The sequence below is a fragment of the Mirounga leonina genome, unplaced genomic scaffold, assembly GCF_011800145.1.
Source record: "Mirounga leonina isolate KUSES-001 unplaced genomic scaffold, KU_Mleo_1.0 Mir_125, whole genome shotgun sequence".
NCBI classification, from domain to species: domain Eukaryota; kingdom Metazoa; phylum Chordata; class Mammalia; order Carnivora; family Phocidae; genus Mirounga; species Mirounga leonina.
Window position 1 is genome coordinate 10,645,905 of NW_023270305.1, and position 27,631 is coordinate 10,673,535.

The 27,631-nt window shown below is 39.0% G+C and overlaps 1 long non-coding RNA gene across 1 annotated transcript in view; it reads right to left on the reverse strand.

Annotated features, from left to right (window-relative positions):
- Positions 1-6,421: 6,421 nt before the first annotated feature.
- The window catches only part of LOC118007633, a 289,725-nt gene continuing 268,515 nt past the window's right edge, over positions 6,422-27,631 (reverse strand). The window contains exon 5 of the long non-coding RNA XR_004678445.1: positions 6,422-6,549. This is a non-coding gene — a long non-coding RNA (uncharacterized LOC118007633). The remainder of the gene's footprint in view (positions 6,550-27,631) is intronic.

Here is a 27,631-nt window from a genome sequence, read left to right on the forward strand (position 1 = left end):
ATAATTTATGGATTAACTCCTATTGTTCATCTGACACTTGCCTTTGATTGGGCCCTACTCTGGATTCCTAAAGGAACACGCACCTCAGACCCCTTTCCAATACAAACCCCTAGCCCCAAGCAACAACGAGACTCATTCTCCTTTCCTTCGAAGTCTCTCAGACACTCCATCTGCTATTCTCTACCTGTCACTAACATTATTCAATAAACACTGTTTCCATTTGCTCTGGCTCAAAGCCAATTTCTACCCTGCCTGAAGCCAAGGATCCTCTTGGCTGGTCCTGTGGGACCTTCTCCAGGGCTCTTGGACTCAGCCTACCTCCATCAACAGTTCAACATAAAATTCCCTGGCTTGAAGAAGTCAAATGATTCCATCACTTACTGCCTGAGAATTTGGATAAGTCAACTTTCATCTCTGAACTTCAGTGCTCTCATCTGTAAATACTGGAAGTAACACCTAACATCTCAGAGCATCACTGAGAGAGATTAAACTATGTGATACAAATAAACTTATTAGCATAATGCTGAATATAGAGGGAAAATCTAATAAGCATTTGTTAAAGCATTTGTTAAATTTGGTATTTCATTTTTTGTGTGTATCCGTTGACACTTTTATATTGCACATGAAGGGGCTAGGACAAGGATCACGGGGGTGGGGGGGCGGCCAGGCAGAGTGCTTGTGGGGGTAAGCATTAGGGTGAGCATGTAAGGAGGACAGCATTTTAAAAATTTAGAAACATGGAAAGTTTCCCAGTAGACCAATGTGTATGAAGACACAGATGCCTGAAACAGCAGGATGCTGCAGACACAGTAGTTGGGCTTGTCTGAGAAAAGGTGTATGTGGGAGAATTAAAGTCCCTCTTATTTATTTCTCCAGTACCCATCTTCATTCCCCCACAAACTAAAAAGAAGAAAAAATTCATCTGGGACTAACTATGTGCCAGACATCATTCTAAGTGCTTTACACCTATGAACTTACTGAATCTTACCCAATGAGTTCGGTACTCCTAGTATCTCTATTTTTCATATGAGGACAGTGACACCAGGAAGGTGTAAGTATTTTTCTCGAGGCTGTACAACCAGTAATGTGTAGATCTCAGATCTGAACCTAAGCGATGGTAGTGCTCTTCACTCCAGTGTGTATACATTTGCAAAGTCCACCAAAACCAAACAGTACAAATAAATATAGAAGCAAGGAAGCAAATAGGGGAAAGGATTGGGTAAACTGAATCATTAAATGAGAAAAGTAAAACTTCAGAAAAGTTAAGTGACTCTCCCTTCATAATAAATGTGGTAAATGGCAGTTTTAAGACTAGAACTTAAATACCTTCAGCAACATGAAAACTCACACTGTTTCCTTGAATGCGCATATATACGTATACACACACATATATACACACATTATACACACATTATATAGATATGAATATGTGTGTTTATATATGTTTGTATGTATGTATGTATCTTGAAAGTATCCATTTAATAGAGTAAGTAATCTGGTGGCTTTTGCCCTATAAAACTATGTGCTTAGTATTTAAAGTCAACTAAATATTGACTGATTGGCCTTCCAGTTGAAAAAGCATTAAGAAAGCAGCCTCTCATACCACTTTGGAACATATACAAGTAGTCTCAGATACAGTAATTCTTACAAGCATCTTGAAGTCCTGCTAGGGGAAAAATATATTTAAAATGAATAAAATAGAGACTACTAATGTATATATTGAAAAGTGCTCACTTTAGAATACAGATAATTAATTCAAAAGACCCAAGGTGACTCTGTTTGTATTTTTTTTTTTTTTCCAAAATGCACTTCTAAACATATGTAGCTTTCCCACAAAATTTCCCCATTGGATCATTTAACACATATTGCTTGGCTGCCTATTAAATGTGATGTACTATTCCTAGGCCTCTGGAAAAAAAAACAGACGTGATCCCAGCCCCAGTGAAACTTAGGTTATAGCAGGGACAGACAAACAATACATAATACATTTGACAAAAATTATATAGTACGTTCTATGGTGGTAAGTACTGGGGGACAGAAACACAAAGATCAGAGAAGGGGGACCTCAGAGTGGGGGCTGCAGTATCACATAGGGGAGTCAGGGTGACCCTTTAGAGAAGATGACAAGTGGGGAAAACCTGAAAGATGGGATACAAGCTTTCCAGGCAGAGGAAACAGTGCAGGCAGAGACCGGGAAGCAGGAGTGTGCCTGGAATGCTTAGGAAATGCCAGGGATGCCAGTGGGGTTGAAACATGACTAGGGCAAGAAAGCAGAGAGGAGGTAAGGGAGCCAGATCCTACAGGGACCTCTACCCCACTCTGAAACGGAGAGCCACTGTAGGGATTTGAGCAGAGAACTGTCACAATCCCACCAACATTTTAAATTTTTCTTAGGGAGAACTGTAGAAGGATGCCACCCTAATACCAGTGAGAAACGCTGGTGACATGCTGTACTATGATCCCAATCTCAGGGAGAAATGTCCAACACTTCATCATTAAGCATTATGTTTCTTGTAGATTGTCTGAAAACTAACAATCTAACAGTAGAATCTATTGTAAATTTTAACAATACATTCTATTCCTAATTTCCTAAGTTATTTTTAAGATCGTATGTAAAGTTGATGATACACTTCCTGTGAGTCAATATGATTTTTGTCTTTAATTTGAATGGTAATGAATTACATGGACTGATTTTCTAATATTAAAATAATTTTGCATGCCTAGGATAAAGTCTCATGGTGGTTTCTTTCTTTGATGCTTGGTGACTTTTGACTGTGTACTGTGCTTTTTCATTAAAAAAAGAATTATTTGTAGTAATTATTCTAGTCATATCATAAGGGTCGTTTTATCACAAGAAATTGTGCTGGCTTGCCAACAAGTGATATTGGCAAGTTTCTGATTTTTTTTTTTTTTGCTATTAATATAGTTCCTAATATGAAGGCAGCCTCGTATTATTGATAAAATCTCTTTTGTCATAATCTGTTACTGTCTGGAACACCACTGAATTCTATTCCTTGGCATTCATTTCAGATCTTTGGACTTGTAACCAAAAGTGTAATTGGTCCATGTTTTGTCTTATTCTAGCCTTTTCTTACTTAGGTATAAAAGTTATAAAAGTCTTATAGAATAAGTTAGATGATTTTCTCTCTTTTTTAATTTTCTGAAGTAATTTATATATGATAGGGACTTTTAAAATTGAGTTGTTTACCATTTCTTTGTTTTCTTTTTTCTTTTTCCTGATTTCTGATGGGCAAATATTTTTATCATCTATTTTTGTCCACTGATTTGAAGCTATAAATTATGTTCCTAATATTCAAATACTTTACCCAAATTTAGCTCCACATTTATCTAAGACAGTCTAAAGTTATTCAATATTTCCTCTTATGCAAAACTTGTCAAAAATCTTAGCATGCCTTAAAAAAATCATAGCCCCACCATTAGGTTATTGCTGTATGTTTAATTTTACCTTTTTAAACACCAAAAATGCTTTTTAATTGACAGATTTTTATTTTTTCTTTGCTCACTTTTATCCTCTTGTCCATGCTCTGAGTTCCTATCTCCACTACCTGCACTGCATATTGTAATAAATCCTCTGGTATCATTCTATAACTGGTCAACAGTCTTTGTATGACTGAATAATGCCTTTTCCTTACCCTCACATGGGAATGAAGATTTAGCTGAGTATAAAAGTCTAGGTTAACAGTGAAGCTCCCTCAGGATTTTGAATATATGATTCTATTGTCTTTTGGACTTTCTTCTGCGTGATCTGTCTGCTTTCAGTCAAAAGACACTTCACACGCAGATAACTCGTCTTTTCTCTCTAGAGACTAGTTTTTAAGATTTTTTTCTTTCTCTTTAATGTTTCACAATCTCACTTCTCTGTGTTAAGTTGTGGATTTGTTTTTAGTTTTCTTGCATGGCATTTGTTGTCTATTTTTTGTTGTGTATTCCCTAAGGACTCAGAGTTTCCTAATTTCTGAGAAATCTCACCTGTTATGTCTTCCTATATTAATTCTCCACCACTCCATCCCTCTTTTATTCCAGAATTTCTATCATACCTATGGTGGAGCTTATCAATCTCACCCACTCTCATAATGATTTTCCAGTTTTTACTGTTTTTCCCGTCACTACTGGATTCTGGGTGATTTCTTCTGTATCATCTTCAAATAACTGTTTTTCCTTTGGCTCCATTCCATGTTTCATCTAATCTATTAAATTCTTTAATTCCAATACTTATAAATTCCAAGATTTTAATCTGATCCTTTTACATTTTTAAAATAGGCTTTTGTCATAATTTCTCCTTTTCAATAGGTAGTTTCCAATTATATATCTTTTGATATTCTAAAGGTACTTGTTTTAAATAACAAAGTCTATTTCACAGGAATGAACTGATATTAGAATTACTAGTTTTGTTAGCTTCCTTTCCTTCTGAATATTTGATTTCTTCATGTGGTGAAGAGATGTATTTCAGCCTCATTTGAGGTGCAGGGACCCTCTCCCTCTGTACTCAGTCTTCTTGGTGTAAAATGTCAGACTCAGCCTCATGCCAGACCCCAGAACTAGGTTTTAAATGGGATGCCAGGACTTTGCCACACAGTGATTCTTGAGAGTATTACAGATTCAGCTGATGGCTTTACTGCTTTCCTTGTCATGAGGTTCTTTCTTTTTCCCTCCTACCTCTCTAACCCACATTTTCCTTTAAAGCCATGGATCAAGCAGATCTTCTGCAAAAGATTTTCTCAGCTTTCTTTTACTGGCTGTGATGAAGACACTGAGCCTACTTCCTATCTCCCATCTAATAAGGAATACTTTTCTTCAGTTACCTCTCTGAGCTGAACTTCTGTCTATCCCTTCTTGCTTTCTCATCATCTAGGAATACTATGGCCTCTAGCTATGAAAGGGTAGCTTGTAGAGGCCAGTGCTCTGGTCAAGAACAATTGGGAAAAAACAGACACAAACTTGGATTTGAGAAGCCTGATCACAAAGAAAAGAAGGCACATTGAAGTGAGCACAATTTTCTGTAAGCCATGTTTACCCTTAGGGATTTGCCTATTCTTGGCACAGGAGGTGAAGCTGAGATGCTTGGCAGAGCCTCACTGCTACAAGACAGAAAACTAGCAAAGATATTTAATATCTTGTGAGGCTGAAGATTTTTTCTTTTAAATATGGAGTTTTGCAGCTGCCAAGACAGTCAAGTCTGGAGGAAATAAGTCTATGAGAGAAGAGAGGTAGAAGGAAGTAAACTTGATACTCAGTGGTTTAGACCCAGGCTCCTCATCCTCCACTATTGACATGTCAGGCCATATAATTCTCTATCGTGGGGGGCTGTCCTATAGAACACTGTAGAATGTTTAGCAGCATCCTTAGCCTCTACCCACTAGGTGTCAGTAGCAATCTGCCCCCTGCCCTCAGAGTTGTGAAAACCAAAAATATCTTTAAATATTGTCCATTGTCCCCTGAGGAGCAAAATCGCCCTAATTGAGAACCACTAGATTAGACTCTTGAAGCATCTGCTAAGTCCTTAGGGTGGACAGAGTAAGAGACTAAGAAACCAAGCAGAAAAATAGCTGGGTAACAGAGCAGAATGTTCAAGTCATGAAGTGCTGAAAAGATAAACACTAGAATGATGTTGGGGGGGAATGATCCTGGCAAACAATCCAGGCTCAAAATTGGTACCTCTGGAGATCTGTATCTAAGGACTAAGATGACCTATTCTAGCCTGATGTCAATGGCAACCCAGCCTTTAACAAGCTCAGACTGTGATTAAAGATGATCTGCTCTATCATAGCTATCTACCAGAAAACAAAGAGAATGGTCACCAGAGAAAGATAATGTCCACCAGAAACTATAACATTTTTACACAATGTCTTACATTCAATCAAAACTCTCTGTGCATAAAAACAAAGGACCCATAGAAAATAATACAGATAATAAAATGGATCCATAGGTGACCTAGGTTCTGATGTTATCAAATACAGACTTTAAGATAAATATTATTCTGGGGCGCCTGAATGGCTCAGTCAGTTAAGTGTCCAACTCTTGATTTTGGCTCAGGTCATGATCTCAGAGTAGTGGGATTGAGCCCCATGTCAGACTTTTGCTGAGCCCTGATTGTGGAGCCTGCTCGGGATTTTCTCTCTCCCTCTCTCTCTACCCCTTCCCCCACTCACAGTGTCTCTCTTTCTCTCTCTCTCTCTCAAAATAAGTAAATAAAATCTTTAAAAAAAATAAATATTATTCAACAAACCAATATCATAGGTAAAGAAAATTGATAATGAGATTGAAATTATAAAGCTTAAACCCTCAAAAAATCTTCAAATGTAACTTTTAGAACTAAGAAATATAACCGTTCATGAGAAATTAAAAGATGTGTGTAACAGTACATAAGGCATTTCTTCACTCATGGCCCCAATCTTACCATTGCTCCTGTTTGTCACATCTCCTTTGACTCTCATGCTCTTCTTTCCCTCTTAAAAGGATCCTCGTGAATACACTAGGCCCACCGGATAATCCAGGACACTCTCCCATCTCAAATTCCTTTACTTACGTCTGAAAAATGTAACAAAATTTTGTTGAATTTAACAATAATATGCAAAACCATGCACTGAAAACTAAAAAACATTGTTGAGAGAAATTAAAGACTACAAAAAAAATGGAGACACAGGGTGCCTGGGTGGCTCAGTTGGTTAAGCGACTGCCTTCGGCTCAGGTCATGATCCTGGAGTCCTGGGATCGAGTCCCGCATCAGGCTCCCTGCTCGGCAGGGAGTCTGCTTCTCCCTCTGACCCTCCTCCCTCTCATGCTCTCTGTCTCTCATTCTCTCTCTCTCAAATAAATAAATAAAATCTTTAAAAAAAAAAAAAAATGGAGACATATACCATGATCCTAGATCAGATGGCTCAATATTTTTAGACGTTGATTCTTCCTTAATTGGTCTAGAGTTCTTGGGTTTTTTTTTTTCTTTTTTTGTGTGGAAATTGATATGTGGATTCTAATATTTATATAGAAATGCAAAGAACCTAGAGTAGCCAAAATAATTCTGAAAAACAACAAAGTTGGAAGACTTACACAACCTGATTGCAAAAATTTCTATAAAGCTAACATAATCGGGTGCCTGGGTGACTCAGTTGGTTAAGCGACTGCCTTCAGCTCAGGTCATTATCCCAGAGTCCTAAGATCAAGTCCCGTGTTGGGCTCCCAGCTCAGTGGGGAGCCTGCTTCTCCCTCTGACCCTCTCCCCTCTCATGCTGTTTCTCACTCTCTCTCAAATAAATAAATAAATAAATAAATAAATAAAGTAACATAATCAAGAGAGTGTTATACTAGTGTGATTATATGTATATAATCCCTAGAAGAGACCAGAAAGTCCAGAAATGGAGTGACACGTGTCAAAAAATTTTTAACAAAGGTACCAGAGTAATTCTGTGGGGAAAATAATTCTGAGATGATTGGATTTGCAAAATGATAAACCTTGGCTCTTATTTCACATATTATACAGACATTAGCCTGAAATGGATTATAGGCCTAAATGTAAGAACTAAAAATATAACATTCTAAAAAACACAAAGGAGAGAATCTTTGTAATCTTGGTAGACAAAGATTTCTTACAGAATACACAAAAGGCACAAGCCACAAAAAGTGATAAATTGGAATTTATCAAAATTAAAAACCTTTGCTCTTCAAAAGACACTTTAAGAAAATAAAACACCAGTCATGGATTAGAAAAAAAAAAAATACTTCAAAACATGTACCTCACATCAGATTGCATACAAAATATATAAAGAACTTTTTCAAGTCAATAATAAAAATCCAAAAAATTCAATTTTTAAAAATGGGTAAAAGATTTTTAAAACACCACCAAAGATATATGAGTGACAAATAAGCACATGAAAAAAACTTGCTTAAAGTCATTAGTCACTAGGAAAATGCAAATTTAATACCACAATGAGATTTCACTACACACCCACCAAAGTAGGTAAAATTAAAAAGACTAACAATAGCAGGTGCTAGGGAAGATACAGCAGCTAAAATTATCATATTTTGCTGATAGAATTGCAAATTATACAATAACTTTGGAAAATAATTTGGCAGTTCTCAACTATTTAAACATACTTTTACCATATGACTCAGCAGATTTACCAGTAGGTATTTAAACAGATAAATAAATACATATGCTCACACAAATAGTTTTACTAGAATGTTTACAGCAGTTTGTTTCCCAATGACCAAAAATTGGGAACAACATACACACACACACACACACACACACACCTACTGGTAAATTAAGAAACTGTGGTACATACATGTAATTGAACACTACTCAGTAATATTTATACATGTGACAACCTAGATGAATCACAAAACATTATATTAAGTACAAGATATTGGATATAAATTATTATTTACTATTGACTCAATTTTTATGAAGTTCTAGAAGAGCCAAAATTATAGGAACAGGAAACATTGTACTTACCTGGGGCCCTGTGGGTGCTTTTAACTAGGCAGGGCCAAAAAGAAACATTTTGGGGTGATAAAAATATTCCATATATATCCTGATTGTGGTAATGGTTGCCCAATTACAGAGTGTTATAAAAACTAATCAAACTGTATATCTTAATATGGTAAATTTTATTATATGTTAATTATACTTAATTTCAAAAACAAAAGGAAGTAGATAAAGATTGATTGGTAGAGCCCAATGCTAGTCTTAAAATGCAGACAGATGATTTGAACTTGGTATGATGAACAATATCAATACAAGATTAGTGTATTTGTGTGTCCTAAATAAATTATGCTCCTGAGGTTTACAAGCACTTGAATTGCTTTTCTACACAAGTGTTTTCTTCTTTTCTAGTTCTGAGGAGTTCTAGGAAATTCTTTAGTAAAAGGAGTTATAACAATATATTTATTATATTATATAATATATATACTTCTATAGTAAAACTCTCCTTGGTAATGCAGGATGGAAGCAGGTGGAAGTACTCTTCCACAGCTAGTAATGAGTTAATATGTTCCCTTAAAGGTGATGTGAATTGGCTAAATTTCTACATCTGACACTCAAATCAAATGAACAAAAGGAAAATGAACTTGCAAATATAATAAATATCCTATGACTGAGTATTCTGAAACAAAATTAAAATGGAAAGCTTCAACATTATACATTACCCTTAAGAAAATCTACCTGCTACAGAATAACGAGGGTCCTGATCATGCCAGATCAAATGCAAGCACAATTTGCAGGTGTGCAGTTTCTCTTGAAAGAAGTTGTTAAACCATGAAGGGCATGTCAGAATCACTATCATGCTTTTCAGAACACTAAAGAGTTCACCAGGAAGGAAGCAGCACATGCATATCATATCAGTCCAACCTAGAGCACAATTTCATTAAATATTCAGCATCATGAGGAACTCCTTGCTTTACATATAGGATCTGATTCCCTTTGGGACTGAAGTGGTGTGAAATACTTGTTATACAGCACCATTGGGGACAGGAGGGCTCTGGCTAATTCTTGTTGACAGAGGAGTACTGTGCAAATGACACATGGATCAACAACTGTAAAGAAATTAGATTACATTACCCAGTGGATCTTCATAAGAATTTTATCCAAAATCTAGTAAGTGACCCAGAGAAAGTATTTACAGCATATACAATAGACACAAAGGTAAAATCTTTGATATAGCATAACTATGAATAAATGATAGGTATAAAGTAATTCCTAGAAATGATAAATATGTATAAAATGATATTCTACCTCATTAGTAATCTTGTACATGCAAATTATAATAAAAATTAATATTTTTTTTGAGGGGGAGGAGCAAGATGGTGGAGGACTAGGAGACCTAAATTTCATCTGGTTCCAGGAATTCAGCTAGATAGGGATCAAACCATTCTGAACACCTATGAACGCAACTGGAGATCGAAGAAAAGAATAGCAGCCACTCTTTGAACAGAAAAGTGACCACTTACTGGAAGGTAGGACGTGCAGAGAAGTGAATCCGAGGCGATATTCGGGAGGATAGATGGCGGGGGAGGGGGCCTCCGTTGGTGGCTTCTGGCAAGTGATAGAGCCGCAGAGCACAAAATCGGAACTTTTAGAAGTCGGCTCTGCTAAGGGACGTCGCTCCAGTGGCTAAGCGGGGGGTGGAACCCTTGCAGGACAGTGTGGTCTCAGGACCCTCGGGGTCACAGAAAGACCGGGGGTGCCTGAGTGTGGCGGAGCTCCCAGGTATCGGAGCCGGGAAGCCGGCTGCAGAGGCAGAGCCCAGGCGCGGGCTCTCAGCTCGGGGTTGCCATAAACCGTGACCCGCGGCACGGTCGGGCCACTGCTCCTCCAGCAGGGACCCAACAAGCGGCAGATCCAGGGAGACTCACCTTCCTCCCCCGGGAGGAGCGGCGGGGAGTGCACTGCAGGGATTTGCTGGGTTTGGAGACTCCACACGGGGTCGGGTGCCAGACATAGAAACGCTCGGTCACAGTCCAGGTGAGCACAGAGTGCAGCCGGAGACCAGGGAGACGGGAGTGATTGACTGCTTTTCTCTGGGGGCTCACTGAGGAGTGGGGCCCCGAGTTCTCGGCTCCTCCGGGGCGGGGATTGGGAGGCCGCCATTTTCACTCTCGGCCTCCAAAGCTGTACGGAAAGCTCGCAGGGAACAAAAGCCCCGGAGAGCAAACCCGAGCAGATTACTTAGCCCAGACTCCAGCAAGGATAGGGCAATTCCGCCTCCAGCAAAGATATTTGGGAACCACGGCAACAGGCCCCTCTCCCAGAAGATTAGCAAGAACAGCCAGCCAAGACCAAGTTTAGTGATCAATGAGAACGGCAGAACCCCAGCACTAGGGGAATACTGCTCATAGAATCCATGGCTTTTTTCCCCATGTTTCTTTAGTCTTTCAAAGTTAATTTTTTTTAATTTTCCTTTTTCTATTTTTTTTTATTTTTCTTTTTCCCTTTTTCAACCAACATCTTATCAATCCCTTTTTTTAAAGTCTTTTTTTATTTTTTTCATTTTTAGAGTCATATTCTATCCCTTCACTGTAGTTAACCTTATTTTTGGTGTATATATATATATATATATAAGTTGTTCTCTCTTAAAATTTTGGGATACAGTTTCTTCTAACAGACCAAAATATACTCTAAATCTCTAGTGTATGGCTTTGTTCTAGTCTCCTGCCTGATCACATTCTCTCCCCCTTTTTTTTTAATTTCTCATCTTTCTTTTTTCAACCAACTTCTTATCAATTACTTTTATAAAATCTTTTATAATTTTCATCTTTACAGTCATATTCCATCCCTTCATCGTATTTACCCTTATTTTTGTACATATATAAGTTTTTCATTCTTTAAAATTTTGGGAGGCAGTTTCTTCTAACAGACCAAAATACACCCAAAATCTAGTGTGTGGCACTGATGTATTCACCAGCCTGAACATATTTGAGCATATTCTTTTTTTTTTTTTTTCTTCTTTCTTTCTTTCTCTTTCTTTTCCCCAGTTTCAGGTCTCTTCTGATTAGTTTAGTGTATATTTTTCTGGAGTCGTTGTTACCCTGTTAGCATTTTGTTCTCTCATTCATCTATTTTCTTCTGGACAAAATGACAAGATGGAAAAAATCACCTCAAAAAAAAAGAACAAGAGGCAGTACCGACTGCCAGGGACATAATCAATATGGACATTAGTAAGATGTCAGAACTAGAGTTCAGAATGACAATTATAAAGATACTAGCTAGGCTTGAAAAAAACATGGAAGGGACACCTGGGTGGCTCAGTTGGTTGGGTGTCTGCTCGGGTCATGGTTCCGGGATTCTGGGATCGAGTCCCACTTCGGGCTCCTTGCTCAGCAGAGACTCTGCTTCTTCCTCTTCCTCTGCCCCTCCCCCTGCTTATACTCTCTCTCTGTCAAATAAATAAATCTTTAAAAAAAAAAAAAAGCATGGAAGATACTAGAGAAAACCTTTCTGGAGAAATAAAAGAACTAAAAATCAAAAAGGCTATTAATGAGGTGCAATCAAAAATGGTGGCTCTAACTACTAGGAAAAATGAGGGAGAAGAGAGAATTAGTTTATATAGAAGACCAAATGATGGAGAATAAAGAAGCAAGAAAAAGAGAGAGAAACAACTACTGGATCACGAGGACAGAATTCAAGAAATAAGTGATACCATAAGACGAAACAATATTACAATAATTGGGATCCCAGAAGAAGAAGAAAGAGAGAGGGGGCAGAAGGTATATTGGAGCAAATTATAGCAGAGAACCTCCCCAATTTGGGGAAGGAAACAGGCATCAAAATCCAGGAGGCACAGAGAACCCCCCTCAAAATCAATAAAAATAGGTCAACACCCTGACATCTAATACTAAAACTTACAAGTCTCAGAGACAAAGAGAAAATCCTGAAAGCAGCTCAGGACAAGAGGTCTGTAACCTACAATGGTAGAAACATTAGATTGGCAACAGACCTATCCACAGAGACCTGGCAGGCCAGAAAGGACTGACATGACATATTCAGAGCACTACATGAGAAAAATATGCAGCCGAGAATACTATATCTGGCTAGGCTGTCATTGAAAATTGAAGGAGAGATAAAAAGCTTCCAGGACAAACAAAAACTAAAGGAATTTGCAAACATGAAACCAGCCCTACAAGAAATATTGAAAGGGGTTCTCTAAGGAAAGAGAGAGCCTAAAAGTAACAAAGACCAGAAAGGAACAGAGACAATATACAGTAACAGTCACCTTACAGGCAATATACTGGCACTAAATTCCTATCTTTCAATAGTTACCCTGAATGTAGATGGGCTAAATGCCCCAATCAAAAGACACAGGCTATCAGATTGAATAAAAAAAACAAGATCTATCAATATGGTATCTGCTAGAGACTCATTTTAGACCCAAAGACACCCCCAGATTGAAAGTGAGGGGGTGGAAAACCATTTACCATGCTAATGGACACCAAAAGAATGCTAGGGTGGCAATCCTTATATCAGACAAATTAGATTTTAAACCAAAGACTATAATAAGAGATGAGGATGGACACTATATCATACTTAAAGGGTCTATCCAACAAGAAGATCTAACAATTATAAATATCTATGTCCCTAACATGGGAGCAGCCAATTATATAAAGCAGTTAATAACAAAAGCAAAGAAACACATTGACAACAATACAATAATAGTTGGGGACTTTAACACCCCCATCACTGAAATGCACAGATCATCTAAGCAAAAGATCAACAAAGAAATAAAGACTTTAAAAGATACACTGGACCAAATGAACTTCACAGATATATGAAAAACATTCGATCCCAAAGCATCAGAATACACATTCTTCTCTAGTGCCCATGGAACATTCTCCAGAATAGATCACATCCTAGGTCACAAATCAGGTCTCAACTGTTACCAAAAGATTGGGATCATTCCCTGCCTGTTTTCAGACCACAATGCTTTGAAACTAGAACTCAATCACAAAAGGGAAGTCAGAAAGAATTCAAATACATGGAGGCTAAAGAGCATCCTACTAAAAAATGAATGGGTCAAACAGGAAATTAAAGAAGAATTTTTAAAAATCATGGAAACCAATGAAAATGAAAACACAACTGTTCAAAATCTTTGGGATGCAGCAAAGTCGGTCCTAAGAGGAAAGTATATAGCAATACAAGCCTTTCTCAAGAAACAAGAAAGGTCACAAATACACAACCTAACCCTACAAATAAAGGAGCTGGAGAAAGAACATCAAGTAAAGTCTAAACCCAGCAGGAGAAGAGAAATAGTAAAGATCACAGCAGAAATCAATGAAATAGAAACTAAAAGAACAGTAGAACAGATCAATGAAACTAGGAGCTGGTTCTTTGAAAGAATTAATAAGATTGATAAACCCCTGGCCAGACTTATCAAAAAGAAAAGAGAAAGGACCCAAATAAATAAAATCATGAATGAAAGAGCAGAGATCCCAACCAACACCAAAGAAATACAAACAATTATAAGAACATATTATGAGCAAGTATATGCCAGCAAATTAGATAATCTGGAAAAAATGATGCATTCCTAGAAATGTATGAACTACCAAAACTGAACCAGGAAGAAATAGAAAACCTTAACAGACACATAACTACTAAAGAAATTGAAGCAGTAATCAAAAATCTCCCAACAAACAAGAGGCTAGGGCCAGATGGCTTCCCAGGGGAATTCTACCAAACATTGAAAGTAGAATTAATACCTATAATTCTGAAAGTATTCCAAAAAATAGAAATGGAAGGAAAACTTCCAATCTCATTTTATGAGGCCACCATTACCTTGATCCCAAAACCAGACAAAGACCCCATCAAAAAGGAGAACTACAGACCAATATCCCTGATGAACATGAATGCAAAAATTCTCACCAAAATACTAGCCAATAGGATCCAACAGTACATTAAAAGGATTATTCACCACGACCAAGTGGGATTTATTCCTGGGCTGCAAGGTTGGTTCAACATCCGCAAATCAATCAATGTGATACAATACATTAACAAAAGAAAGAACAAGAACCATATGATCCTCTCAATAGATGCAGAAAAAGCATTTGACAAAGTACAGCATCCTTTCTTGATTAAAACTCTTCAGAGTGTAGGGATAGCAGGTGCATACCTCAATATCATAAAAGCCATCTATGAAAAACCCACAGCAAATGTCATTCTCAATGGGGAAAAACTGAGAGCCTTCCCCCTAAGGTCAGGAACATGGCAGGGATGTCCACTCTCACCACTGCTATTCAACATATTATTGGAAGTCCTAGCCACAGCAGTCAGACAACGAAAAGAAATAAAAGGCATCCGAATCGACGAAGAAGAAGTCAAGCTCTCACTCTTTGCAGATGATATGATACTTTATGTGGAAAACCTAAAAGACTCCACCCCAAAGCTGCTAGAACTCATACAGGAATTCAGTCAAGTGGCAGGATATAAAATCAATGCACAGAAATCAGTGGCATTCCTATACACCAACAACAAAACAGAAGAAAGAGAAATTAAGGAGTCCATCCCATTTACAATTGCACCCAAAACCATAAGATACCTAGGAATAAATCTAACCAAAGAGGCAAAGGATCTTATCAAACTCAAGACATCAGAAAACTATAAAATACTCATGAAAGAAATTGAGGAAGACACAAAGAAAGGGAAAAATGTTCCATGCTCATGGATTGATAGAACAAATATTGTGAAGATGTCAATGCCACCTAGAGCAATCTACACATTTAATGCAATCCCTATCAAAATACCATCCACTTTTTTCAAAGAAATGGAACAAATAATCCTAAAATTTGTATGGAACCAGAAAAGACCCCAAACAGCCAGAGGAATGTTGAAAAAGAAAAGCAAAGCTGGCGGCATCACAATTCTGGACTTCAAGCTCAATTACAAAACTGTAATCATTAAGACAGTATGGTACTGGCACAAAAACAGACACATAGATCAATGGGACAGTGTAGAGAGCCCAGAAATGGACCCTCAACTCTATGGCCAACTCATCTTTGACAAAGCAGGAAAGAATGTCCAATGGAAAAAAGACAGTCTCTTCAACAAATGGTGTTGGGAAAATTGGACAGCCACATGCAGAAGAATGAAACTGGACCATTTCCTTACCCCACACACAAAAATAGACTCCAAATGGTTGAAAGACCTCAATGTGAGACAGTAGTCCATCAAAATCCTAGAGGAGAACACAGGCAGCAACCTCTCCGACCTCAACCACAGCAACTTCTTCCTAGAAATATCGCCAAAGGCAAGGGAAGCAAGGGCAAAAATGAACTATTGGGACTTCATCAGGTTAAAAAGTTTTGCACAGCAAAAGAAACAGCAAAACCAAAAGACAACCGACAGAATGGGAGAAGATATTTGCAAATGACATATCAGATAAAGGGCTAGTATCCAAAATCTATAAAGACCTCATCAAACTCAACACCCAAAGAACAAATGATCCAATCAAGAAATGGGCAGGAGATGTGAACAGACATTTTTCCAAAGAAGACATCCAAATGGCCAACAGACACATGAAAAAGTGCTCAACATCGCTCAGTGTTAGGGAAATGCAAATCAAAACCTCAATGAGATACCACCTCACACCAGTCAGAATGGCTAAAATTAACAAGTCAGGAAACGACAGTGGGCGGGGATGCGGAGAAAGGGGAACCCTCCTACACTGTTGGTGGGAATGCAAGCTGGTGCAGCCACTCTGGAAAACAGTATGGAGGTTCCTCAAAAAGTTGAAAATAGAGCTACTGTACGACCCAGCAATTGCACTACTGGGTATTTACCCCAAAGATACAAATGTAGTGATCCAAAGGGGTACATGTACCCCACTGTTTATAGCAGCAATGTCCACAATAGCCAAACTATGGACAGAGCCAAGATGTCCATCAACAGAGGAATGGACAAAGAAGAAGTGGTATATACATACAATGGAATATTATGCAGCCATCAAAAAAAAAGAAATCTTGCCATTTGCAACGACATGGATAGAACTAGAGCGTATTATGTTGAGCGAAATAAGTCAATCAGAGAAAGACATGTATCATATGATCTCACTGATATGAGGAATTCTTAATCTCAGGAAGCAAACTGAGGGTTGCTGGAGTGGTAGGGGGTGGGAAAGATGGTGTGGCTGGGGTGGCTGGGTGATAGACACTGGGGAAGGTATGTGCTACGGTGAGTGCTGTGAATTGTGTAAGACTGATGAATCACAGACCTGTACCTCTGAAACAAATAATACATTATATGTTTAAAATAAAGATCGTAGGAAGGGAAAAATGAAGGGGGGAATTTGGAGGGGGAGACGAACCATGAGAGACTATAGACTCTGAGAAACAAACTGAGGGTTCTAGAGGGGAGGGGGGTGGGAGGATGGGTTAGCTTGGTGATGGGTATTAAAGAGGGCACGTATTGAATGGAGCACTGGGTGTTATATGCAAACAATGAATCATGGAACACTACATCAAAAACTAATGATGTGATATATGGTGATTAACATAATAAAATTTGTTTTGAAAAAGAAAAAAATAATTTTTTTTTATCTATAAAATTGACCTAGAGGAAAAGTTGAGGTTAAAAATGTCCAATGTTCTCCCTCTGACCCTCCTCCTTCTCATGCTCTCTGTCTCTCATTCTCTCTCTCTCAAATAAATAAATAAAATCTTTAAAAAAAAAAAAAAAAAGGGCCCCTGGGTGGCTCAGTTGGTTAGGCGACTGCCTTCAGCTCAGGTCATGATCCTGGAGTCCCGGGATCGAGTCCCGCATCGGGCTCCCTGCTCAGCAGGGAGTCTGCTTCTCCCTCTGACCCTCCTCCCTCTCATGCTCTCTGTCTCTCATTCTCTCTCTCAAATAAATAAATAAAATCTTTTAAAAAAAAATGTCCAATGTTGCCAAGAGTGGCGAAATTGTCCCTCTGATGGTGGAAGACATTTTGGCAGGATCTATAAAAAGGTAAAGCACGTTTGCTTGGATCCATCACTTCATTTTCTAAGAATTCTATATAAATATTGACTCCTATCTGCAAAGAATATTTTGCATGATGTTTGAAAATGAAAATATTGGAAACTATTTTAATATCCATTGACAGACAAGTGGAAATTTAATTTATGATCCACCCACAGAATACTTTGCTGCTTTGCAAAAATAAATTAAGAGATTAATAGTAGAGTTATTACATGAGATCCAGTATATATTTTTAAGTGGAAAAAACAAAACATGATCCCATTTTCTATTTTTTAACTTTCTATAATGTGGTTGACTATTTTACAATGATCATAGTTTACTTCCCTATTGTTTTAAATCCAAAGAAAAAGAAAAGGTAGAAAAACATACTTGACATAATTTGACCAAAGAATATTTTCTAGCCTTTTCTCTTTCTTTATTCTTCTTTCCCTGTATTTCTTTGTCCTTTTGTCCCTCTTTTTCTCCTTGTGTTCCTTCAACATTTTTTTTTTATTTTTTTGTTATTTGAAAGGTGGGGGGATGAACAAAGGGAGAGGGAGAGAGAATCTCAAGCAGACTCTGCACTGAGCTCAGAGCCAGACATGGGGCTTGATCTCAGGACCCTGAGATCACAACCTGAGCTAAAACCAAGATTTTGGATGCTTAATTGACTGCACTACCCAGGTGCCCCCTTCAACATTTATTGGATGGTTTCTATGAACCAGTTATTGTTATAGGTATTAAGGACACTATATTTAGTGCATATTAGGAAGATAATAAAAACAAATAAATAATTACAATTGATTACTATAGTGCCACAGCCGAGATATGTGCAGAGCTTGATATGAGCAGATAAATGAGTGCTTATGTTTGACTGAGGAGGAGAGGAAAGAGATCAGAAAGAGGCAGCAAGGAAGCAGTTTTCCAGATAGAGACTTGGACAAAGGTGCTTTATGCAGAGGGAACCAGAATTTAGTATCAAAGGAGCAAGGCACTCTGATTCTTAGAGGTGAAAGACAAAGGAAACAATATACATTCAGAATGCATTACATGGAGTGCTAAAAATCTGACCCCACAGGTGGCAAGCATGTGAATTCCTTAAATTTTCAATTCCCACTAAGAAAATCCTAAGCATCCAAAATGTTTTATTTTCCCCCTAGAGCAACGGAGATGCCTCAGGTTATGTTTTTAAGCTTTCTATGTATATGAACATTTTCATAATACTTTCACAATTTATAAGCCATCGTGAACCACAGGTGGGCAGAGCTACCTAAGGTGGCTGGCAGGTATGGACATCTCTAATTCCTAATGCCTGCTAGTTTTAGGGACTACACCATCTCAAAAGAACAGCAGAATTCTGTGAGAAAGACATCATTTCCCTACTTGCAGATAAGAAAAAGAGGAAATGGTAAGTAATTTGTCCCTTATTGATATACAATAATAATTCATAGAGGAAATTAATGGAAGATTACATACTAATAAATTACACAAGCTAGACTTTCATACTGGATGTGTGTAGGGCAGGCTTTGAGGAGCTCAAACATGCTTTTGACTTTTGAAAAGAATTATGTTTTTATGTAATTAAAATAAACACAATATTCATCTAGAATATCAAACTAGGTCTACTTCAAAGGGACATGAAAAACCTGGGGCAATACAAGAACACAAACACACAATTATCTCAAGAAAAGAGAAAAGGACAGGAAAGTATTTGATATCAGGGTGGGGCGAAGGAGGAACTATTCTGAGCAAATATTTTAATGTATATTAAGTATTTATTCATTTTGTGGTTTAAAATATTTTTAAAAATCATGATTCAAACTATTTTAAGAAATTGTCATCCCTCTTCAATTTTTATAGAGTTTACTGCACTTGCAGGGAGAAGCTCTTGTGTGGGATGTGAAAAGTTGATGGAGAAGGACAAAAGGCAATTAATCTATATGGGTCAAGCGTCACCTTGCCAGGTATTGGGCATGGCTGACAATCTGGGAGCAGCAGCTCTAGAAAAAGGCTAAAGAAATAGAATTCTGGATCTATTGGTACTTCTCCTTTGCCAGATTGGGTTCCAGCTTGGAGACAAAGGTATGGGATGGACCAGCAGTGGGACCGGCATCTTGAATGATGTGCCTGTAGGTCACTAGACCACAATCTGCTCAAGAATATGTTGCCAGAAAGATGACACCACATTTGACATCCCAATAATTTTCTTGGTAACATATGCAATCACTTCACAAACCCAGCCCAGCACAGTTGGCCAGGTTGGGGGAATGGGTGGGAACTTATTGGCACTCCGAAGAAGACAGGTGGAAAAGCTAAGGATTAAGCTGTTCTGCTCAGCCAGCAAAGAGAGAGATGCACCAGAAGCTTCTTCAGCCCTTCTCCCACTGGTCTAGATATAGCATCTATTAAAGAGCCCTAGCTTGACCATGGAATAATGAGAATTCAAACTGCACAATCATAAGTTATTTTAAATCTGTCTTTAACCCACAGAGAGGAAACTCCTTGAGGGGAGAAAACGCATTTATTTTTGTCTCTCTCCATAAAGATTTCTGTGTTGTAGATATTGTCTGAATAACAGAATGGGACTAAATGCACGTCACAAATGATAAGTGCTATTTAAATGCTTTTGTCTGTTGATTAAAAAAGTGAAGTAAAAAATGTGAGTTTTAAATTAAAAAAACAGGGAATTTCAGGATGCCAATGTCACATCCTAAAAATAAAGTTTTACACTCCATAATAATTCTTAATGACATCCTGTTTCTTGAGGACCCTCTTTTATCTTCTTTTGTAATAAAAATTGAGTGTGTGTTAGTGCTCTTGAGTCCTCTGTGGAACGCATCTAGAATACAAGTGCCATCATCAGGAATCACAAAAATGTGAAATAGAGAAAAGTTAATACTGTGTTGTTATTTTTATTGATGAATCCCAAAGTTTGGGGAGGCTCACAGCACACTTTATAAGTGTAAGATTAAAAGGATCACACCCAGGGGTGCCTGGGTGGCTCAGTCGGTTAAGCATCTGCTTTCGGCTCAGGTCATGATCCCGGGATCCTGGAATCGAGCCCTGTGTCAGGCTCCCTGCTCAGCAGAGAGCCTGCTTCTCCCTCTCCCTCTGCCTGCCACTCTGCCTACTTGTGCTCTCTCTGTCAAATAAATAAATAAATAAATAAAATCTTAAAAAAATAATAAAAATAAAAGGATCACACCCAGCTTTATGGAACTGCAAGACCATCAGAGTAATTAGGTCCCCAAGGAGCAGAAATGTAGAATGGGGCCATCAGACTCAGGCAGGGTGAATCCCAAAAGCAGCACTTACATTTGATTCTGTTAGCAAGCAAAGAAGAAGGTGGGGGCTCATCAGAACATATCTAGGATTTAGTGACCTCCTCACTGGTACAAGAAAATACCTGGCAGGCAAAGACACACTAGACATGCTCCTCCTCCCAGGCATCCACCCTCAAAAAACCCACCCATACAAGACAGCCAAGGCATAGCAAAGGGGAACTGCACCCAGAACTTGAGAGATGGGGATGGAATAGGGGCTGTACTGGTAGCATAGCAAGCAGGGCCTGGGAGGCGTCAACCAGCAAGGCTCTGGCAGCCTCTCTGGACTGGCTAGGGATTGAAAAGAAAAGACAGAAACAGAAAGGGGAAGCTTGGAAAGAGTAAAGGATGGGAAAGAGGCATTAGTGAAACTAAACCGATACAAGGATCTAATGAGTATTCCTCAGAGTCAGGCTTTGTTGGCATGAGTTTGAAATCCAGGAAATAAGAGTGAAGAAGAGGCTCCCAGATATACCCAGGAAATAAAAGAGAGAGAAGCAACCTTCATTAAAGTGAAAACTCAAGTGAGAGAGAGGACCGCTCAGAAGGAACAGGAAAGGAGGAGGAACAGGGAGGCCATCATTCATAGAAGCTGTAAGCAACGTACTTGAGACAGAAGTGTAGCAGATGGGCACTGCTTCAGATGCTGAAAAGGAAAGCTGATAAGGAAAGCTTCAGGACTCCGAGAAGAATAGAATATGTTAGGCCTTCACTGAAGGCTTAGAATAAGAATGTGCATATAACAATAATTAAAAATAATTTCGGTAACAATAGCTAGCATTGACTGAACTCTGCCAAAATACCAGTTGTTGCACCAAATACTTTCCATAAATTTATGTCATTTAATCTTCACTGCAAACCCAAGAGATGGCTGCTGCTCTCATTTCCATGTTGTAGATGAAGAAGCTGAGGAAAGTAATTCTCCCTAGTCATGAATCTGTTGAATCAGGATTCACTTTAGGACTACCAATCACCAACCTCATTTCCTTCTTCTTGATGGTATCATGTAGCTCCTGACCTGAGATAGAAGAGTCAGGGACATCCACAAGATTGGAAACTTTCTTGCTGGACATGACAATTTGGGGAGCTGGAGAAGTCTAAAACATTTGCAATAACTAATTTCAAGCTTTCCTAAGAGAATTACCAAACATACATCCACATGCAACTGATTTTTCCACCTCTGTTATTTCCACCTAATGTAAGGCCATGATCATCTTTCTTGTAGGTTACTGCACTTGTCTCCCCACTTCTTCCCTTACCCTCATCTTGTCTATGCTTATCTCAGCACCTACAGTGTTTCTTTTAAAATAAGAGTCAGATTACATCACTCTTTGTCTAAAAACCCATCCAGAGGCCTCATTTATCACTGCGGTAAAAGCCGGAGCCCTTATAGTGATCTATGAGACCCTACATGATCCAGCTTTCCACCTGGCCTCTCCTCCAACCTTGCTTCCCCTTGCTCATTCCCCTGCAACCACAGCAGCCTCCTTCCTGTTCCAAAGCTCCTTGCACCTGCTGATCCTTCAGTCAAGGACTCTCTTCCCCAGATACCCAGATGAATTCCCCTCACTTCCTTCAGGTTTCTGTTCAAGGGTCATAAGTGAGATCTTCCTTGATCATCAAAATAAAATGGCGTCTCCTCCCAGCACCTCCATCCCCTCGCCCCTGTGTTATTCTTCTCTAGAGCACCTATCACAGTCTGACCTTCTAGTCTGTTATCTGTTTGTTATCTGATCCCACTCCAGGAACATGAGCTTCATGAGCCTTTTTCCTCCCTGATTTATAGTCAATGCCTCCAACAGTGCCTCGTGCAGGTTCAGTAAGTATTTGCTTAATGAATCAATGCAAAGCAGGCTCCACTTCAGTGTTGGCATATCCTTGATTGTTTATTATGAATAATGAAAAGTCTAACTAATTACTGCGAGAGAAGGAAGCAGGACCTCTGGTGGGAAAAGCAGAGAAGGGGATTCTAAGTTAGGAAACTGAAGGACAGCAACAGATGGAGCAGGTCGATAAGCAACAAAGGAGACGCGAAAATCATCTTATCCCATTATGAGAAGCTGAGAGTATAATTCTCAGGAACAAGAGACAAGCTGGGAGTCTCACTCACAGGCTTCTTCAGGCCCTGTTCCTTTGGCTATTGACGTATGGAAGCCTAGGGACACACTTTCCGAGAAAATCCTTATAACTCATCACTGTCCAATCAATCAGAGCTCTTGAGTAGGAAGTGATGAGGAGTCTGAACAGTCCTGGATTAGAAGCCATCCAATTAGACTGCTGGGCATTTGGAGAAAGCCTGATGGCCTCGGCATAGGCATTTATGCTAATAAAGCTCACCATTTCCACGTGGTGGGGGGAACACACTTTTTAAAAATCGCTGCATTACTTCTGACAGTTTAGCCATTCATGTCAAACCTCCTTCAGTAAATCACATCAGCACACACTATCTGATGGAAGTTTTCACAAAGGTACATCTGACAACTTCGAGGGGATTTTTAGGTCAAATATAACATGATTGAATATGTCTATTATTGAAGTCCAATTTAAATCCATCAAACACAGCACTTATTTTTCAAGAATACCAGGTGTGCCTTTTATGGGCTTCATTGTACTAGACGGCCCTGCTATTTTGGGTGAATTTCATTTTAGAGGTGTTGATTGTTTGCAGATGCTCAGGATGAGACAACAGAAAAAAGTTTTTAGAAGTCCCTCAGAAAGTTTTAAAAAGTAGGAATAAAGAACTCAGCAACATAAGGACATGGAATCTAATAAAGTCGAAGTCCGGACTAGTGTAGTGTTTAAGGGAATTCTGGACTCACAGCTGGAAAGCTTTATGGGCACTGTTCCCTCGGGCAAATAATGAAACCTCTTTCAGCTTCCATTTCTTCATCTATGAAGGTGAGAGGTGACCACCCACTCAAGAGACCACTGGTGGGCAGGACACAAGAGAGTTTCTAAAATGCGGGCCATACGCTGCCAAGCACTCAATAGATCATGATGCCTACCACCCATTCCCTCTGCTACTGCAGTTTCCCCGGTCATCCCTCCAGTTCCTTCAGCTCTGTCAAAACGAGGGTAACTGGACCGCAGCTTTGATACCACCCACCTAGTAAGATAAGTCTTCAGGTCGTTGCTCTCCCCTTTGGTTATTTACCCATGGAAGACATCCGCTATTTTAAAAACTGAGTGAACTCTTTTGATGCTTCAGTGACCTTGCTTCATAGTCTTGTTTTACCAAGTATGTCCTGGGGATCCCAAAGGCCTAGGCATCTCTCTGCAAAGTGGCCCCGACAATGACTGTCTATAGAAATACCCAACTATAGACCACATTGACCACAATTCCATTTCTGGTGTTTAATTTGTAGCTGGCATCTATGACTGCCTCAGCACACACACTGTCTTCTTCAGTTTAAATAAAACAAGTGGTGACACCATAGCTGCAGGTAGCTTGAAAGGAAAAAAAAAAAAAAAGATCCTGGAATCATTTAACAGTGCTTTTTAATTTTATAAAACTTAACATATTAATGATATGTAATTTAACTTAAGCAAACTGGGCCACCGGATAATCATATCTTGAATAATCCTTCTCCTTTATTAAAAAAAATTAATAACAGTATGATAAGGCCTCAAGCCTTTTTTCTCCCCCTCCCAAATTGTAACCGTGCAGCAGTTGAAACACATTTGAAAATAAAATCAATCAACCCAAGCTTCGTCAAGGACAAATCATATGTCTCAGAGGACCGCTGTCTGCATACAGGCAGAGGGTGGACAGCCCAAGTCTGGCCAGGGGAGGCTGGTCTTTAGAAATCTTGACTGTAGAGGTCAGAGGCTCAGAACATGGAACATTTGGCTTCTCCTCAGCCTCCCCAGTGCTTTCTCATCTTAGTGGATTTCATTTTCTTGGCAAATGTTGGTAGCATATCAGTAAGTCTTTTTAACACTTCTTCATCCCTTAGTCTCTCAGTTTCAAGATCATTAATAAAACAGCAGCTTGAGAAGACAGCACCCCAGGCAATCCACAGTGATAGCAGGTAGGGTGACTGCCTGATTTTCACAACCATTAGCATAGATGAAGTTGAATTTCATAAATAGGGTATAAACTCCATGAAAGGATAACTAGGAATAAGCACTATTTTTTGCCCCTATAGGAAGTTAAAGCAAAAATAAACGTAGAAAGTTTCCAGTTTCTTCCTGTCATGAAAGTTTACTTTCCTGGTATAAAAGCCAATTACACTCAAATTAGAAAAACTGGGAAAAAATGGAAAATTGTTGAGAATTAGAATATTTCCTAGTTCCCTAAGTTCCTTTTCTTCCAGTTTCTTCATACATGAATTTTTTACCTTTTTTTTTCCCTTAATGCCCCATAAATAATATAACTTTGTATCCTGGTTTTTGTTGTTGTTGTTGTTGTTGTTGTTTTTCACTTAACTTGACTATATTCTCCCTTCTCGTTTTTGTTCAACCTGACAATACTGGTTGGCAATACTCTGTGACACCGAGTAGGTTCTCAGTCAAACAAATTGCTGACTGTTCTCCCCAGATAACTCACTTATGATCAGAGTTTGTTTTCCTTATTCATTCTTAAGTTCTCCTGTGCTGACATGAACCCTCTCCTGTTAACCCTCTCCAGAAACAGCCCCAGTTGAAGGCACCTAATGTTATCAGAACTCGCACTCCATCTGGGACACCAGCCCCAGATGGTGGGTGTAAGACAACTGTTTCAATCTCTGCTAACACTGAAGCATGTTTGAGAATTAAATCAATCAATCCAAACTCTGTCAAGGACCAGGCATGCCTCCCTGGAAATGAAGCTAAATGCTCAAAGACTTTTCAGGCATTCTCGAGTAATTTCCAGATAAAAACATTTGGTTTCCATTTAAGCCAATGGAAATGCCTCAGAGACATCAATACTACTTTCCCAATGCTGGAAATTATTGCTTAATAATATATAGAGGGCGCCTGGGTGGCTCAGACGGTTGGGCGTCTGCCTTCGGCTCAGGTCATGATCCCAGAGTCCTGGGATCGAGTCCCGCATCGGGCTCCCTGCTCCTTGGGAGCCTGCTTCTCTCTCTCTCTCTCTGTCTCTCATGAATAAATAAATTTTTAAAAAAATCTAAAAAAAAAATAATATATAGAAAATTACAAAGCCTTTTAGCTGTGGTCATACTAGAAATAAGACATGCTGGATATCAATCTATTTGATGTCAGCTATCAACCTTACATTTAATTGATTTAGTATTAATTATTTGTTTTTAGATATTTTTTATCTTTTCCCTTGGTTTCTGAGCCACTGTTCAGTCCTGCTTCACTTATCTCACTAATTACTCCTCCTGAGTCTCTGTTAGGCCTCTCCTTTCACTTCCCCAACCTCCACATCTGCAGCTCCTATGGGCTCAGTCCCTGGACACTTCTATTTCCATCTACACATTCTTTTTGATGACACATGTCATCTCATGACTCGAAATGCCTCCCATTGGTTGAATTTCAAAATATCTATCTCCAGTCCTGAAGATTACAGTATTCAGCTACTGAACTGCAAGTCTTTATTTGAATATCCAACCTCTTTTAAGTGGCCTGCCTACTACTGGACTCCTGAAAGCCCATGAGTCTTGTTTCTCACTTCCCTTAGGTCCTTAAACAAGGGTCAATGTACTTGAAAGGTCTTCCCACTGAGGAGTATCTCTTTCTCTAAGCCCCATCCCCACTGCCCTGTGCCCTGCTCTGTGGTTCTGCAGAGTACTTTCTATTATTTGACATACTTTACAGCTACTTGCTTACTTGATAGTGCTCTCTTCCTCCTCCTAGATTATAAGCTCTAGGAGCAGGGACTTAGCCAGGTTTGCTCACTGCTATGTCCTAGCACCTAGAACAATGGCTGGCCCAGTTAGGCACTCAATAAATATTTTGAAGAAATGAATGTCTGAATATGATAGAGTCCAAAGCAGATATTTACTCAGAAATTCCAATTCTGTCCCAGTGAGGCCAGTATGACTTGGGTTGATTTTCTTTTTTGTCACACTCTGGATCATTCTTCACAAAACTGTTCAAGGTCACACAAATATGGGCCTGAGAACCCCAATCACCTGCCTTCTAGTCCACTACCATGGAATGGGACTCAATGCACTGTCATGGAAAATGTTCCCAAGGGTCTATGTGGTGGTGTGGATTTTACTTCAGGTGAGAAACTTAAGAAAAATCTAAGCAAAGTTCTAAACGTCTTAATCCATTTCTTTTATTTATTCATTCTTTCACAGAAGGGAATAAGTACCTTCTATGTACAAAGTTCTGTAGCTGTGATCTTAGTTGTAGATGTAGCTTAAACATGAATCAAACTTGCCTAAGCTCAAAAATGTGGATGTACTAACAGGAACCCAGATCGTCTATCTCCTCCTATGTCCTTTCTCTCTGGTGTCCCTCTGATAATATGCTGACAGTAAGTCCCATAGCTTCAACCTTGGCAGTTGCCTACCTGTGCCTGTGTGAATCCAAGACATGGTGCCTATTCTCACAGAATTCACAGTTTCACTGGGGAGATAAACTAACAGACCTCAAAGAATTTCCACCTTTTACAGTAGGAGGAGGGTTGGGACTGGACCATTTGGGGTGTTCCTTATCTGCTCTTGTCCCACAGTCTCTTCCTGCATTTTCAGTGTTTGATTGCCTTGCTGAAAATCACTCTGTGCATATCTACTTATTCTTCTTCAGTCACCAGTTAAAAGATAGGGGAGTCCCCATGGAAGTTTAAACCAGCACAGAAAGGTCTGCCCACTAGTCAAGTCTTGGACATTTCTAACTGAAGCATGAGCTACTTTGCAAACCTGGATCCATGTTTCCAAATAGCATTCTATCTGGGTTCTATTCAAGCTTG